General features: G+C 36.1%; 1 protein-coding gene across 1 annotated transcript in view; it reads right to left on the reverse strand.

Annotated features, from left to right (window-relative positions):
• DCBLD2 (discoidin, CUB and LCCL domain containing 2) overlaps positions 1–13660 on the reverse strand; it is a 111420-nt gene that overhangs the window by 65462 nt on the left and 32298 nt on the right. The window lies entirely within an intron of this gene.

The raw sequence follows: 13660 nt of genomic DNA on the forward strand, positions 1-13660 counted from the left end.
AAAACTGCAGCAGCCTCACTTGAATTACAGTACTGTGACCTTCCAGGAATGCCATTTTCAAGGATAACACTTGATCTTATGAATAGAAAATCCCAAGGAAACTACAAAAATCTATCAGAACTAGTATGGGAGTTTTGCATGGTCAGAAGATCAATGTACAAAAATCAACTTCAATATACTAGCAACAAACAATCTGAAATGATGAAAAATCCATTCATAATAGCATCAAAAATATTTTAAATCTTAGGAATAAATTTTTAAAAATAAGTTTAAAACCAATAAAATGAAAAATAATTTTTAAAAAATGCTGAAAAAGATTAAATAAGTAAATAAATCAGGAGATAAGATACATCAAGTTCATGGACTGGAAGACTCAATGTTGTTAAGATGTCAGTTCTCCCCAGATTGAGCTAAATGCAATCCTGTTAAAATCTTAGTAGGAATTTTCTTTGTGGTAGAAATTGACAAGTTGAGTCTAAAATGCATATGGAAATGCAAAGAACATAGATTAACCAAAACAATTTTAGTAAAGAAGAAAGTTCAAGGCCTTATATTACCTGATTTTAAACTTATTATGAAACTACAGTACTCAAGACAGGCTAATCCTGTTGTAAAGATAAACATATAAATATATATCTACACATACATATATATATGGACAAACATGTATATAGATAACTTTAAATTACATATATCTTTAATGAAGGAGAATAGAATCCAGAAATAAACCCACATACATGGTCAATCAATTTTAGACAAAGGTACCAAGGTAACGCAATAGAAAAAGGATATTTCAACAAATGGTGCTAGATTAATTGGACATCAATATGCAATAAAATGAACCTACAACTCTACCTCACAACATACATAAAAATTAAGTCAAAATGAATCACAGACCTAAATGTAAGAGTTAAAATTATAAAATTTTTACAAGAAAACATAGGAGAAAATCTTTGTGACTTTGGGTTAGGCAAAGATTTCTTAGATTATATACCGAAAGCACAATCCCTTAAATAAAAATGCTAATAAATTGGATCTCATCAAAATTACAGACTTTGCTCTTCCAAAGACACAATTACAAAAATAAAAAAGACAAGCTACAGTCTAGGAGAAAGTATTTGCAAAACAAGTATCTCATAAAAGACTAATATCTGGAATACGTAAAGAACTCCTGCAACTCAGTAATGAGACAATCAACCCAATTCAAAAAATGGTAAAAGAGTTGAATAGAGATTTCACCAAAGAAGATCTACTAATGGCAAATAAGCACTGAAAAGATGCTCAAGAGCATTAGTCATTAGGGAAACGAAAATTAAAACTATAATGAGATACCACTAGAACTAGAAGAGAGGGTAAAACTGGATGTGGAGAAACTGGAACCATCATATACTGACGGTGGGAATCTAAATTAATGGCATAGCCATTTTGGAAAAGTATTTTGACAGTTTCTTAAAAAGCTGAATATAAGCATACACTTACCATATAACCAAGCAATTCCACTTCTAGTTATCTACCCAAGAGGAAAGAAAACATATGGCCACACAAAGACTACATAAATGTCATAACAGCACTGTTCATAATAGTCCCAAACTGAAACAGTCTAGTTGTGCATCTACTGAATAGATACACAAAATATGGTATATATTCATACAAAGGAAGACTACAATAGTAAAAAAGAAAAAACTACTGATACACGCAACAACATGGATGAATCTCAGAAACATTATGTTTAGTGGAAGAAGTTATTTATATAACATTTCCAGAAAAGCCAAAACAATAGAGATAGAAGGCAGTTAGTGGCTACCTGGGGCTGCAGGGTGCAGTGGGGTAGGATGGGGTATGTGAGTGGAAGTGAGAACTGACTCCAAACAGGCAAAAGTGAACTTTCTGGTGTGATGGAAATTTCTAAAACTGGATTTTAGTGATGACTGCACAGCTCTAGAAATTATGAAAACTCATCAAATTATACATTTAAATTAGGTGAGTTTATGGTATGTAAATTACCTTGATAAAACTGTTAAAAGAAAGACAAACACTAAAAAAATTTTCACTGTGAGAGATCATTAGGTGTTAATGATTTCACGATCACTGTTTTGTGCAAAGGAAAAATAGGACACAGAATTGGTTACTGTTGGAGCCAAAAGTGATCTTCAGAGATCCAGAAGCCTCTCATTTGACAGTTGGAAAAAAATAAAAAACAAACAGATCAGTGGATAGGTTAGGATGACATGACAAATTAGAGGTGATGTCAGTCCAGAACCTAGGTCTCTATTTTGTTTAGAGATTTTTTCCCCCTCTACATGCCAGCAATGGAGTTAATGATGCTTTCTATGGGGCTGTGAAGAGAAGCATTTAGTAACAACAGGACCCTCTCTCCCCTGTAAAGGGATCCATGGTAGTACTTCAGAGCACCTTAGGGCCTGCAGTGGGCTAGACGCTCCCTCCTTTCCACAGCAGCAATAACCCTTTTGCTTTTTCCTTCTTCACAACACCAACAGTCTCACCCCTTAACTAAATTAGAAAATGTTTCAGCTTGTAAAATTTTGGTATAAAGCACCTAGACATCTTACAATGCTACTTTTGCCCTTCATTCAAATATTCATTAAATCTCTGTCATCTTCATTTCAAGATAACTATTTGCAGACTGACACTATTCTTCTCAAACCACCCTGCAAAACATACTATTTATGAATGATGAAACAATTTTTAATTAAGCCAACATACCCCAAATATTATACACAACAGAACAGCGTAACTCAGCTAAAATTTTTAAAATGAATTATTCCCTAAAATCATGTTTTTCTTCCTGCCCACTGAAAAAGTACTATATTTACTTTGAATAAACTATATATCTTATGTAAATATATCTAAAACCAGCCAATTCTTCCCTCTAGCCATTTTTTTTTTCAGAAAAAAAAAATAATTTAACCTTAAGGTCATACTGACAGTTGTCAGTTAAAACTGAAACCAAACAAAAGCAACTTCTGAAATGTCCAACACTGTTATAAGATATAATACATAAAGCTTTCCTTTGAAGATAATTCTTCAAAGCATTATAGCTTTGCAATTATTAAATAATCAACCTTATGCATAAGTGACAATTCTGTTAGAAATTTTAGGATGAACAGAGAAACTAGTTTACTCAACTCAAGAATCACTTCAGTCCTACATAACAATGGATCAACATATTGGAGATAAAAATCATATTCTATTCTAAATTTCATCATTTTAAATCATTTTTTCCCCTCAATTTGGTAAGATAGGTTAGTTCCATTTGTTTTTGTACTGCGGTCAGACTGGCCTCACATAAAGTGACAGAGAAAAGTCCCTTGAATAAACTTTCTCCCCTTATACACACACAGAACATGCTGTTATGTCTTGCAGAAAACTACATTCATAATCTTATAAATGATTTAAAATTGGCAATTTGACCCTTTGATCATTATACAGAACTTTTAGGAAAAGCTTTCAGACAACCAAAAAAAACCCTAATCTGAAATGACTTTAGTAACATATTACATTTTTAGTGAAATAAAATATCAATTTGAAAAACAAAGCACTCTGTCTAAAACTTCTTAATTTATTTAGCGTTTCATAAAAAAATACCAAATACCACAGACATGTTCTAAGTGCTATGATTGTTCAATATAAAACATGTTTTATTTATCCTTTTGTTCTTTAAAACCACCTAACATACAAAAAAATCAAACCCTTTATATTTCTAAATATAGGATACAATATTTTTTTAACATTTAAGCAACATAACCTGCTATCATAGCGCCCTACAAGTTACTGTCTGAATGCAGAGGAAGAAAATATGACTAAATCTTCAGACTTCTTTCTCGATACTAAATAACTCAGAAATAATCTGTTACATAGGACAATATTATTCAATATTTATTATTTTTTAGTACTAAATATTGAAAAATAGTAATCTAACATTAAAGACAAATCCATATATATTTCAAGTTATTCTGAGTATACTATCTCAAATACTGCAAGTATTACTAGAAGCTATATAATTTGTTCATAGCAAAGCCAAATGTGAGCACTGTCAGTGGCCATCATATTCAATCTTAAGACCAACTGGGAATAGGTAAAGGCAAAAGAAATTATATCAAGTAAAACATTTACATAAGCCAGTTAACTTTTTTTAAAAATTTTAAATGCAATTTTATTGAGATATATTCCCATAACATACAATCCTTCAAGTGTTCAATCAGTTGTCAGCAGTATCATCATATAGTTGTGCATTCATCACTATAATCATTGAACATTTTCATTACACCAAAAAATAAAATAAAAATTAAAAAGAGCATCCAAAACATCCCATTCCCCTCTTCCCCCCATTGTTCATTTACTTTTTTTAATACTCATTGTTTTTTTTTGAACTTTATCAAAAAATTAAAAAACAATAAAAAAAAATTTCAAACAAAACCAAAACAGAGGAATAAGACAAAAACAAATAACCTAAAGTAACTACATTGCTTCCAAAATGTTCCTACCATACCTCAAGAAAATTAACAAACCATAACTGAACAAAGGAATAAGAAAAACAAATGACCTAAAATAACTACATTTCTGCGAATTTGTTCCTACCATTCCCCCCAGAAATTAACAAACCAGTTGTTCCTGAGCATTCCCATAACATTAAGTTTACCCCCCATAACTTATCTGTTCTTCTTAGATTATTGTTCCCCCTTCACTATTTGCTGTCTATCGCCAGGTCCCCTACATTCTACAATAAAAAACATTTATTTTACATTTTTCACAGTGTTCACATTAGTGGTAACATACAATATTTCTCTTTTTGTGCTTGGTTTATTTCGCTTGCTCAGCATTATGTCTTCAAGGTTCAGCCATGTCATGTTTTACGAGCTCGTTCCTTCTTACTGCTGCGTAGTATTCCATCGTGTGTATATGCCACATTTTGTTTAACCACTAATTTGTTGAAGGACATTTGGACTGTTTCCATCTCTTAGCATTTGTGAATAATGCTACTGTGCCGGTTTGAATGCATTTTGTACCCCAAACGCCATTATCTTTGATGTAGTCTTGTGGGACAGACGTTTTGGTGCTGGTTAGATTTACTTGGAATGTGTCCCACCCAGCTGTGGGTGGTGACTTTGGTGGGATACTCCCATGGAGGCGTGGCCCCACCCATTCGGGGTGGGCCTTGATCAGTGGAGCCATATAAATGAGCTGGCTCAAGGAGAGGAAAACAGAGTGCAGCTGTGAGTGACGTCTTGAAGAGGAGCAAGCTTGCTAGAGAGGAACGTCCTGGGAGAAAGCCATTTTGAAACCAGAACTTTGGAGCAGACGCCAGCCACGTGCCTTCCCAGCTAACAGAGGTTTTCCGGACGCCATTTGCCATCCTCCAGTGAAGGTACCTGATTACTGATGTGTTACCTTGGACACTTTATGGCCTTAAGACTGTAACTGTATAGCCAAATAAACCCCCGTTTTATAAAAGCCAATCCATCTCTGGTGTTTTGCATTCCGCAGCATTAGCAAACTAGAACAGCTACTATGAACATCGGTTTGCAAATGTCTGTTCGTGTCACTGCTTCCAGATCTTCCAGGTATATACCAAAAAGTGCAATCATTGGATTGAAGGATAACTCTATGTCTAGTTTTCTAAGGAACCACCAGACTGTCTTCCAGAATAGCTGTACCATTATACAGTCCCACCAACAATGAATAAGAGTTCCAGTTTCTCCACATCCTCTTCAGCATTTGTAGTTTCTGTTTGCTTAATGGTAGCCAATCTAATTGGTGTGAGATGATATCTCATTGTAGTCTTAATTTGCATCTCCCTAATAGCCAGTGAAGACGAACATTTTTTCATGTTTTTTTGGCCATTTGTATTTCCTCTTCAGAGAAATGTCCTTTCATATCTTTTGCCCATTTTATAATGGGGCTGTTTGTACTACTGTTGTTGAGTTGTAGGATTTCTTTATAGATGCAAGATACCAGTCCTTTGTCAGATACACGGTTTCGAAATATTTTTTCCCATTGAGTTGGCTACCTCTTCAGCTTTTTACAAATTCCTTTGAGGTGCAGAAGCTTTTAAGTTTGAGGAGTTCTCATTTATATGTTCTTTTCTTGCTTGTGCTTTGGGTGTAAGGTCTAAGAAGTGTCCTCCTAACACAAGGTCTTGAAGATGTTTCTCTACATTATCTTCTAAGGGTTTTAGGGTACTGTCTCTTATAGTGAGGTCTTTAATCCATTCTGAGTTAATTTTTGTATAGGGTGTGAGGTAGAGGTCCCCTTTCATTCTTTTGGATATGAATATCCAGCTCTCCCAGTCCCATTTATTTAAGAGACTGTTATGTATCAGTTCAGTGGTTTTGGGGACTTCATCAAAGATCAGTTGATTGTAGATCTGGGGGTCTATTTCTGAATTCTGAATTTGATTCCATTGATCAATATGTCTATCTTTGTGCCAGTACCATCCTATTTTGACTACTGTTGCTTTATAATAAGCTTCAAAGTTAGGGAGTATAAGTCCTCTCACTTGGTTTTTCTTTTAGAATGTTTTTAGCAATTCGAGGCATCTTTCTTTTCCAAATAAATTTGGTAACTAGCTCTTCCAAGTCTGTGAAGTAGGTTGTTGGAATTTTGATAGGAATTGCATGGAATCTGTAGATGAGTTTAGGTAGAATTGACATCTTAATGACATTTAGCCTTCCTATCCATGAACACGGGATATTTTTCCATCTTTTTAGGTCCACTTCTATTTCTTTTAGTAAAGTTATGTCATTTTCTATGTATAGATCTTTTATATCCTTGGTTAAGTTTATTCCTAGGTACTTGGTTTTTTTAGTTGCTATTGAGAATGGAATCTTTTTCTTGAGCATCTCTTCAGTTAGGTCATTTCAAGTTTATAGGAACATTACTGACCTATGTGCATCAATCTTGAATCCCGCTACTTTGCTAAATTTGTTTATTAGCTTAAGTAGCTGTATCGTCAATTTCTCAGGGTTTTCCAGTATAAGATCATATCATCTGCAAATAATGACAGTTTTACTTCCTTCTTTCAAATTTGGATGCCTTTCTTTTTCTTACCGGATGGCTCTGGCTAGCACTTCTCGCACAATGTTGAATAGCAGTGATGACAGTGGGTATCCTTGTCTTGTTCCTGGTCTTACAGGGAAGGCTTTCAGTCTCTTGCTATTGAGTACTATGCTGCTGTGAGTTTTTCATATATGCCTTTATCATATGGAGGAAGTTCCCTTCAATTCCTACCGTTTAAAGTGTTTCTATCAAGAAAAGGATGCTGGATTTTGCTGAATGCTTTTTTAGCATCTATTGAGATGATCATTTGATTTTTCCCTTTTGATTTGTTCATGTGTTGTATTACATTGATTGATTTTCTTATGTTGTACCATCCTTGCATGCCTGGAATGAACCCCACTTGGTTATGGTGTATGATTCTTTTAATGTGTCTTTGGATTCGATTTGCAAGTACTTTGTTCAGAATTTTTGCATCTATATTCATGAGGGAGACTGGCCTGTAGTTTTCCTTTCTTGTAACATCTTTACCTGGTTTGGTATTAGAGTGATGTTAGCTACATAAAATGAGTTAGGTATTTTTCCATTTTCTTCAATATTTTGAAAGAGTTTAAGTAAGACTGGTGTCAGTTCTTTTTGGAATTCCCCTGTGAAACCATCTGGCCCTGGGCATTTATTTGTGGGAAGCTTTTTGATGGCTGATTGGATCTCTTTGATTGTGACTGGTTGGTCGAGTTCTTCTTTTTCATCTCTGGTCAGTCTAGGTTTTTCATGTGTTTCCAGGAAATTGTCCATTTCCTCTAAGTTATCTAGTTTGTTGGCATATAGTTGTTCATAGTATCCTCTTGTAATTTTTAAAATTTCTTGAGGATCCACAGTAATGTCACCTTTCTCATTTATTATTTTATTTGGGTCCTTCTCTTTTTGATTTTGTCAGTCTAGCTAGGGGCTTGTCAATCTTGTTGATCTTCTCAAAGATCTAATTTTGGTGTTATTTATTCTAATTTTTTTTTTGTTTGTTTGTTCTCTATGTCTTTAATTTCTGCTTTAATCCCTGTTATTTCTTTTCTTCTACTTGATTTAGGATTAGTTTGCTGTTCATTTGCTAGCTTCCTCAGTTGTTCCATTAGTTCTTTAATTTTAGGTCTTTCTTCCTTTTCAATGTATGCATTTAGAGCTACAAATTTCCCCCTCAATACTGTCTTCACTGCATCCCATAAGTTTTGATATGTTGTGCTCTCATTTTTATTCATCTCTAGATATTTAGCAATTTCTCTAGCTATTTCTTCAACCTACTGATTGTTTAGGAGTGTGTTGTTTAACCTCCAGTTATTTGTGAATGTTATAAATCTATGATGGTTATTGAATTCTAATTGTATTCCATTGTGATCAGAGAATGTGTTTTGGATAATTTCAATCTTTTTAAAATTTTTGAGGCTTGTTTTATGTCCCAGCATATGATCTATTCTGGAGAAAGTTCCATGAGCATTAGAGAAGAATGTGTATCTTGGTGATTTGGGATGTAATGTTCTATACATGTCTGTTAATTCAAATTCATTTATCAGATTGTTTAGGTTTCCAATTTCCTTATTGTTCCTCTGTCTACTTGATCTATCTATAGGAGAGAGTGATGTGTTGAAGTCTCCCACAATTATTGTGGAAACATCTATTGCTTCCTTCAGTTTTGCCAATGTTTGTCTATGTACTTTGGGGCACCTTGACTGGGTGCATAGACATTTACAATTGTTATTTCTTCTTGTTGAATTGTTCCTTTTATAAGTATATAATGATCTTCTTTGTCTCTTAAAACATCCTTGCATTTATAAACTGTTTTATCTGAGATTAATATCACTATTCCTGCTTTCTTTTGGCTGTAGCTTGCATGGAATATTTTTTTTTCCATCCTTTACTTTCAATTTCTTTGTGTCTCTGGGTCTAAGATAAGTCTCTCTCTTGTAAGCAACATAGGCTGGTTCATATTTTTTAATCCATTCTGCCAATCTATGTCTTTTAATTGGGGAGTTTAATCCATTCACATTCAGTGTTATTACTGTGAAGGCATTTCTTGAATCAGCAATCCTATCCTTTGTTTTTTTTTTTTGTCAGATATATTTTTCCCAGCCTCTCTTTATTTCCTTTATCATACCCTTACTAAGCCTGTTTATTCTGAACCCTTCCCCATACCTCTCTCTCTTTTTTTTTCTCTGTCAGTAGGGCTGCCTTCAGTATCTCTTGTAGGGAAGGTCTCTTGTTAGCAAATTCTCTCAGCATTCTGAAAATTTTAAGCTCTCCCTCAAATTTGAAGGAGAGCTTTGCTGGATAAAGAATTCTTGGTTGGATATTTTTCTCTTTCATAATTTTAAATACATCATACCATTGCCTTCTCGCCTCCATGTGGCCACTGAGTAGTCACTACTTAGTCTTATGTTGTTTTCATTGTTATGTGGTGAATTACTTCTCTCTTGCTGCTTTCAGAACTTGCTCCTTCTCTTCAGCATTCAACAATCTGATCAGAATATGTTTCAGAGTGGGTTTATTTGAATTTATTTTGTCTGGAGTTCGTTGGGCATCTATAATTTGTGTACTGATTTCATTTAGAAGGGTTGGGAAGTCTTCCCCAACAATGTCTTTGAATACTCTTCTTGGACCTTTACCTGTCTCTTCCCGTTCTGGCACACCGATGATTCTTATATTTGTGTGCTTCATGGTGTCCATCAAATCCCTGAGATACATTTCAAATTTTTTGATTGTTTTCTCCATTCTTTCTTTTGTACTTTCATTTTCAAGCCCACAGTCTTCCAGCTCGCTTATTCTTTCCTCAGCTTCCTCTAATCTAGTACTGGGTGTATCCGGAATCTTTTTAATTTTATCAACAGTTTCTTTTATTTCCATAAGTTCGTCTTTTTTTTTTTTTAAATTTACTCTTGCAAATTCTTCTTTATGCTCTTCTAGGGTCTTCTTCAAGTCCTTTATATCCAGTGCCATGATCTTGTTGTTTGTGACTGCTTCTTTTATTAATTGCTCCAAGTACTGTGTCTCCTCTGATTTTTTGATTTGAGTGATTACATTTGGGTTATCCATATCTTCTGGTTGTCTCATATGCTTTAAAATTTTCTGTTGTTTTTGGCCTCTTGGTATTTGTTTATCTTGATAGGGTTCTTTTAGGATATGCAGGCTTATTTGAACAGTTATCTAATTTTTCAGAGCTACAGTTTGGTGGCATGCACTTTCCCTGACTTACCAACAGATTGCGCCCCTGAGCCTCATTATTTCCCTCAAACCAGTTCTCCCCAACTTCATCTTTGCGGCGAATAGGGGTCCAAACCTCATGGGGGTCCAATCAGTACACCAAATTTCTGTATGCAGTTGGGGCTGCCAGCCCTGAGGGTGGGGTGTGTGGCCTGTGCCATTAGGCAGGGAAGACTGTTTTAAGATTCAGAACTCCCAGACATTCCTGGAGTCTTAAAGCTGCTGCATGAGTCCAACCCTTCAGCTCAGATTCCCAACAGTCTCTCTCTGCTGTGGGCCCACAATTCCCTGGGATTGGTGTAGGGCCCTTGGGACTTCTGTGCGGGACCCCGCCTCTAAGCTGTTGAGGCCTGCGGAGGAAGACTGCAACATCACAGTTGAGTGGAATCCCCAAGGGAAGCTCTTGCCTGTGGTGCTGCGAATGGGCGTCTTCCAGTCTGCTGAAAATATGGCTATACAGGGGGTAGTAACCTCCCACTTCCATGGTCCTCCACTTGCTGCAGCGGGCCATTCCTAGCTCCAGAACAATTAGCTGTGGGTATGCAAAACGCTATCATCCACGCCAGATACTGAGGTGGGTGCCCGAGACGTGGAAGGCACTCCCCACCACACTCGACTGTGTGGTTCTCTCTGCCACATCTGCAGCTGCTTTTGGGGTTTTTAAACTAACCCACCACTAAATGCCGACCCCAGGATTCCCCCCAACGCAGAGCAGCTGTCATTTCCCCAGCAGCCTCACTCACTTGATTTTAAACGTAGACTTTCCAAGTGCACAGTTTCACTAAGTGCATAGTCACTGTGGATGTAGCAGACCTTGTCCAGCCAGTACAACCCTGGAACTGATATTCTGGAGCATTTTCTGTCTTTTATCTAGTGTTTTTCACGGATAAGTATTTTGTTCTGGCTCTCCTAATCCACCATCTTGGATCACCACTGCCAGTTAACTCTTGCATGAGTGAACAACAGTTTCATCTGGGATCATCAGCAACAGTTGTTTTTTTACCACTTATCTACTCAAGATTTTATTACAAAGATGCATATGGCGCTTAGTAAAAATACTGACTTTTCAGATACTTTTAGGTACATCAAAAAAGAACATATTTACTGAATACCCACCGTGCCATACAAAGTTGTCCTTACTTCACAAAAATAAATGATACCATGTATATTGCTGTTCCAGTTTGCTAATGCTGCCTTTTTTGCAAAAATAACAGAAATGGATTGGCTTTTATAAAGGTGGTTTATTTGGTTACAGTTACCGTCTTAAGGCCATAAAGTGTCCAAGCTAAGGCATCAACAATCAGATACTTTCACTGAAGGATGGCCAATGGCATCCGAAAAACCTCTGTTATCTGGGAAGGCACGTGGCTGGCATCTGCTCTGGAGTTCTGGTTTCACAATGGCTTTCTCCAAAATGTCAGTGTCAGCTTCCAACGGCCATCTTTAAAATGTCTCTAAGCTGCAGTAAATGTCACTCGCAGTTGCTCTCAACTTCTTCTGTCTGTCAGCTCATTTATACTGCTCTAATGATTTAATTCAGTCCCACCCTGAATGGGTGGGGTAACACCTCCATGGAAATTATACAATCAAAGGTCCTGCCCTCAGTTGACTGAGTCACATCTGCATGTAAACAATCAATGGGTTCCAACCTAATCAGCATTAATATGTCTGCCCCCACAAGACTGCATTAGAGCATATGGCTTTTTCTGGGGGACATAACACATACAAAACAGCACAACTGCTAATAGGGGACTCCAAATTATTAGACCTAAGTAAAAAGTAAAGGTGGTCTAAAGAAATCACCTGACAAAAATACATTTTTGAGTGAAACAACGTCTGAAAAGTTGGGGTTTCTAACCTTTTCAACAGGGAAAAAACCAGTATTTTCATTAGCATTGTAATTTCACCTCATATTTATTTCTTTGAAGTTACCTTGTCCTCTGAAATATGAATAAAATTCAATCTGTGGTAGAAACAAAGTAATTATTTTTCTTTGGAACTCATAAGGCAGTGCTAAAGCACAAATAGTCTTTCAAAAGAAAAAAAAAGGTGCATTTGCTGGTGTTTTCCAGGTGCTTAAAATGAATTCAATCTATCCCTGCATTTTGCTTCAGTCACACCAAGATGCCTATCCCTCTCCTTCCTTGAGTTTCTTTGGACCACAGGTTTTCACATCAAAAATTCTGGGAAAAGAAGAAGACTCTTCCTTAAACTGAGAAATATACTAGCTAATTCATTAATTAAAAGGTATTTGTAAATCAACACAAAGCATTTAATGGCCAACAATTGGCTCTCATGATGTCTTTCAAAGCCAGCTAAAATCCCTAGAGGTTTTTCATACATAAACGAGAGGCGTTTCAAAAAATGGTATATGGATACATGAAGAATACTACATTTATAAAAGTCATTCAAGTATTGCAATCACCATTTGATACTCACAAAACAGTCCCAAACAGTCTACAACAGTCTAAAAGAATCCATGCTCCAGGAAAATAAAAATATTTATAAAACTACCACTTCACACCTAATAGGATGGCTATAATAAAAAAGATAATTACAAATGTTCATGAGGATATGGAGAAATTGGAATCTTCACACATTGTGAGACTGTAAAATTGTGCTGCCACTTTGGGAAACAATCTGGCAGTTCCTCAAAAGGTTAAATATAGTTACTATATCACCCAACAGTTCCACTCCTTGGTAAACACCCAAGAGAAATGAAAACACATGCTCACACAAAAAACTCTACACAATAGCTCACAGCAGAATTATTCATAATAGCCCAAAGTGCAAAAACCCAGCCAGCATCCTGGGAGCCCTAGCATAAATTCCCACCAAGAAGAGATGATAAACCTGAAAGAACAATGTGATCTTTTGAAAACAGAGGGAGTTGTGAGATTTGAGAAGAATTATCCAGTCTGCTGAAAGAGGGAACAAAGGTCTTTTGCCTTTCAGGGAATGAAAGATGGGAATGGATGTAATAAGTAAGTGAGTCTTCAATATGGAGACCTAGAGGCTGGAGGGCAAGGAAATGCAGGGTTGTAGACACCATAGGAAACTTGAACAGTAGTAAGTGAAAGGAAGCCTCAGAGAAGTGGCAAGGGACTGCCTGCAAGGACTAGAGGAGAAGTATGGAATTAGGAGTCCCAGGAAAATGTGATATGGGACCTCTCTCCTTATTTTTATATTATTTTAAATAATTTTTAATTATGTGTAAATTCCTTATGTGGAAGAGATTTTCCTGGGTGGGGAGGACCTAAGCAGGTGGGTCCTTTAAAAGGAGAGCATTTTTTCTGGCTAGTTACAAAACAGGAAATCAGAGACAGACACACACCAGTCTGGAAGAAAGCAAACATTCATGCTGTAAGCTACCTACTGGGGCCACTGCAGGTGGCTT

Source organism: Choloepus didactylus, chromosome 1 (assembly GCF_015220235.1).
Source record: "Choloepus didactylus isolate mChoDid1 chromosome 1, mChoDid1.pri, whole genome shotgun sequence".
Classification (NCBI taxonomy): Eukaryota; Metazoa; Chordata; class Mammalia; order Pilosa; family Megalonychidae; genus Choloepus; species Choloepus didactylus.